We start from the raw sequence: 4689 nt of genomic DNA on the forward strand, positions 1-4689 counted from the left end.
AGGCATCAACAGATAAAGCAAAATGGCCCTAGGGCTAGAAGGATGCATTTGAAATCCAGTGGCTGTGCAAGTTACTTAAACATTTTTCCATTGGTAGTTAAGAGCCAACTTTAAAATTTCAGAAATTATACAAGTGGGTTATTTCTTTTTTTGTTATTGGTTTTTAGCTCAAATATAATCGATACATAATATTATATTGGTTTCAAGTATACATATAGTGATCAACAGTTATATACATTATTAAATCCTTACCCCAGCTGGTGTAGTTACTGTCAACATAGAAAGATGTTCCAAAACTATTCACTACATTCCCTGTGCTGTAGTTTCATCCCTGTGACTAATTTATATTATGACTGAGATTTTGTGCTTCTTTATCCCCTTCACCTATATCACCCACCCACCCTAACCCCCGCCATGGTAGCCACCAGTCACTTCTTAGTGTCCATGAGGCCACTGATGTTTTGCACATTTTGTTTTGTTTGGTTTCAGATTCCATATATAAGTGAAATCATATGGTATTTTTCTTTCTCCACCTGGCTTATTTCACATAGCATAACACCCTCTAAGTCCATCCATGTTGTTTCAAATGGCAGGATTTCTTTCTTTTTATGGCTGAATATTCCATTGTGTATATGTACCACCTCTTCTTTATCCATTCATCTATTGATGGGCACTTTGGTTGCTTCCATATCTTGGTTACTGCAAATGAAGGAGCAATAAATATAGGGGTCCATATATCTTTTCAAATCAAAGATTTTGTTTTTTTCAGGTAATTCTTAGAAATGGAATTACTGGGTCTGCAAGTGGGTTATTAAACACAGCTTTTATTAAAAATTAAATTGTAAACAGTTACAAATAAATTATATTAAACAACCCTAATAAAACTTAAAACTTATCACTTCCTCATTATTTTATTACATTTTACTATTTCTTAATGTCCTTGAAGTTATGTCTAGTACATCTGTATGGTGGAAAACTATAATGGTGTGCTGTGACTGTTCAGCTTCTCCCTGCTCTGTGTGCAGTAACGTCATGTTGATAGCTTCAAATCAGCCACGGTGGGAATATTTACACCACAGAATTTGGCAAATGCTTTGAATCAGGATTTTTCTTTTTCCTGGAGAGTGGTTGTAAACATTTACCAGTACACCATTGTGTTTCACTGCTAAATGGGATAAAAATAGTGCCCACTTCATGTAGGATGTACATAAAGCACAGTGTCAGGTACACATCTAAATAAATAGTGATCATTATGATTATTGGTATCTCCTCATCTCTGGACCAGGCAGCTGAGGGTGGCTGTACTGTCACGAGGCATTTCTAAGGCAAATGCACCATGGAATACTACACACCCATTAGAAATGATACTTACAGAAGAACTGTAATGACTTGGGGAAATTCTCACAGTACAGTGTTATGTGAAAAGTCAGGTAACATTTCGTGAATGAATGAACAATAAAAAAAAGGAACAACCAAAAGAAACATGCTCTAATGTTAAAACTGTTTGTGTCTGGGTCATGGAATAGTGATATCGTTTCTCTACTTTATTTTTTATTTTTTATTTTGGTATCATTAATGTACAATTACTTGAACAATATTATGGTTACTAGACTCCCCCTATTATCAAGTACCCCTCACATACCCCAATACAGTCACTGTTTCTCTACTTTTTAAGTATTTTCCAAAGTTTTATGTAGTGAAGAGGCATTTATTTGATAATTAGAAGACAGTGCAAACTTTACAAATGAGGGAATGGGAGTTGATGGTGTCTGAGGCCCTATGGGCCTCCAACATTGTAATATTTCAATGTTCTCCCAGCAGGCATTTTGCTGCCCACCAGAGGGAGCAGCTCTCAGCAAAGCTAGTCCCCTCTGGGCTGCCAGCCCTGGGAGAGAGGGACAGGTCAAAGTGAGGGGTTCTGGGGAGCAGGTCTTCCACAGCCAGCCACAGCCAACTTCCCTCCTCATAGGGAGGATTACCACCCTGTGTCCGCATCCAAACTATTTCTTTGACAACAGAAATTCTTTCACTCCCTCTTTATTCAAATTCAGGCATTTATTACTTGCATTAAGCATACATAACCCTTTGTCTTCCATTCACTCATACTCACTAAGTCATTTCCATGGATACAGTTCCAATCTGTTGTTCAAACTGTGTTTACCATTCTTCAGGTGGTCTTTTGCAATATCAAGAGCCAGACAATTTATGAAGTATGTGATTTAAATAACATAATAACTATTTGTCTCAACAAGCAACTCTGGCTATGCATTATACAGACTCAGGATTGTGACTGTGACTTCAGATGTGTATCAGCTGAATATTCTTGGGGTCAGCAGCCAAGGCTTGTGGTCACACCATTCCCATGGCAGTTGCCTGCAATGTACAACAGAAAATGTACCAGTTTTATAAGGAATCATATGTGGACATCAGTTAACTGACATCATGGTTATTTATTCCAGTGGCATTAGTACCCATATAGAGGACATCATCTATTTATTCCCCATTGGGCAGTGTAATAATATATAATGTAGCCTTTAAAACATGTGCATAATTTAGAATGAGCCTCACTGTGGTGGAGTTGCAAACAACATAAAAAACTCAGTGGCTTAAATCAACAGAGTTTTATTTCTCACTTATACTACATGCTCACTGCAAGTCACCTGGGGATCTGACCTCAGACATCTTCACTCCCAGGCTAATAGAAGAACTTCAGCCTAGAACATCTTCATCAGGGTGCAGTAGGAATGTGGGCATGGGATTCCTATCAAGCAGGGATATCACGTGTTGATATCAACTCTATCACGTGTTGGCAGAAGAACTGGAACTGTCAGTGAACAGCATTAATGACTACTGTAATGGGTTTGGCCTCTGAACCCACCCTCCCAAAAAACCCAGGAATTTTTCTTGAGTATGTAATCATGAATTTGCTCAAAGATATCATTAAGTGATGTTGATAACAGTGTTGCTTGTGATAACTGAAATTCAGAAACAATCTATGTGTTGTTCAACAGGGAAATGGTTGTAATACATCCATTCAATGGAATACTATGCAGCTGTTTATATTATTGTAAGTAGTAAATCTGAGTTTAAGTCCTAGCCCTGTTAAAAAAATTTTTTTCACCATACTTAAGTAAAAAGAGAAATTTACTGAACAGTATGATTTTATGCACATGCATGCGCATGCACGCGTGCACACACACACAAGACTAAAGGAGACACACCAAAATTTTGCTTATCTGTATTTTCTACAGAAATTTGAGAATCAGCATGTCAATTTTGTTTAAAAATCCTGGAGTTAGGACAGTGACTGTGAAGGGTTATGTGGGGGGGACTTGGTGAAGGTGGGAGCCTAGTTAACATAATGTCCTTCATGTACTTGTAGATTAATGATACCAAAAAAAAAAAAAAAAATCCTGGAGTTAGCAGAGGCTCCAAGAATGAACTAGTGGTTACCAAAGGGGAGGGGTGTGGGAGGCTGGGTGGGGACGGAGGGAGAAGGGGATTGAGAGGTATTATGTTTAGTACACATGGTGTGGGGGATCACGGGGAGAACAGTGTAGCACAGAGAAGGCACATAGTGGATCTGTGGCACCTTGCTGCACTGGACAGTGACTGCATTGGGGTATGCGTGGGGACTTGATAATATGGGTAAATGTAGTAACCACATTGTTTTTTCATGTGAAACCTTCATAAGAGTGTATAACAATCATACCTTAATAAAAAAATTTTTTTTTTAATCGTGGAGTTAGGTGAGGCTTGCCATGAGGCCTCAGGTAGCTCTGCCTCTAGCCGTGAGCAAGGTGTCGGCACGCAGGCGCCCTGTCAGAGTGTTATGATGCCGTCCCATACCACCCTGGCTACTGGAATCCCAGAAGTAAAGTGAAATACCCAAGGTTCCCCAGCACAGGCGATGGCTACATTCAGTTCAAGAAAAGCCCTCCTAAGATCCCTCCTAAGATCCCAGCACTGCGCTTGCTGCAGTGCTGTTTTTGACTGGCGCCTTTCTCGTTAGCATAGGCTCCCTCCTGCTGGCGGGCCATATCAGCAAAGGTGGGGGCAGACCGGGCTGTTCTCCTCCTGATCTCGGCATTCTGGTGTGTCTGCCAGGGTTTCACCACCTGCGCATCGCCGGCTATGCATGCAAAGGCTACCGAGGTTCCTCCTTCAATGACCTTCCAGACTTTGATGACTAGCACCCACCCTCAGCCCCGAGGAGGAGAGTCACAGGTGGGACTGAGCCCAGCTTTAAGACACCGAGCAGAAACTGTAGCTTAGGGCTAAGGATGTTTGCAGTTTGCAGATGTTAAAACAATGGCCAGAGTTTATGGGTCCATCCTCAAGACATTAACTGAGCTTACAATTAGCTAATTAGGACATGCTCTATTTTTCATCTCCTGGCCCTGGCAAAAGCTCTTGACAAGTTTTTCCACATGAATACGAATCATGAAAGAGTACCGATGCTAATGATATGGGAAAGCCAGTTCTTTCTACAGTGGAAAGCATTGCTGCCACCAGCCTTTTTACAGCTGAGCATTTCTTGTCAGTAATCCACATTGTAATTTGTTCTCATGGCAAATAGAAGAATGTAGTGTCAAATTTCATATACTAAGGAATTTATTTTGAAAATGCTTAAGTATCTTATCCCCTACATGCATCTCTAACTTTATGTTCTAGTGGAAGACCTTGGCA

General features: G+C 40.2%; 1 pseudogene; it reads left to right on the top strand.

The window, feature by feature from the left end:
* The first annotated feature begins 3832 nt into the window (after positions 1-3832).
* LOC108392156 (transmembrane protein 230 pseudogene) lies at positions 3833-4193 on the top strand (annotated as a pseudogene).
* Positions 4194-4689: the final 496 nt, after the last annotated feature.

The sequence above is a fragment of the Manis javanica genome, chromosome 1, assembly GCF_040802235.1.
Source record: "Manis javanica isolate MJ-LG chromosome 1, MJ_LKY, whole genome shotgun sequence".
Taxonomy (NCBI): Eukaryota; Metazoa; Chordata; class Mammalia; order Pholidota; family Manidae; genus Manis; species Manis javanica.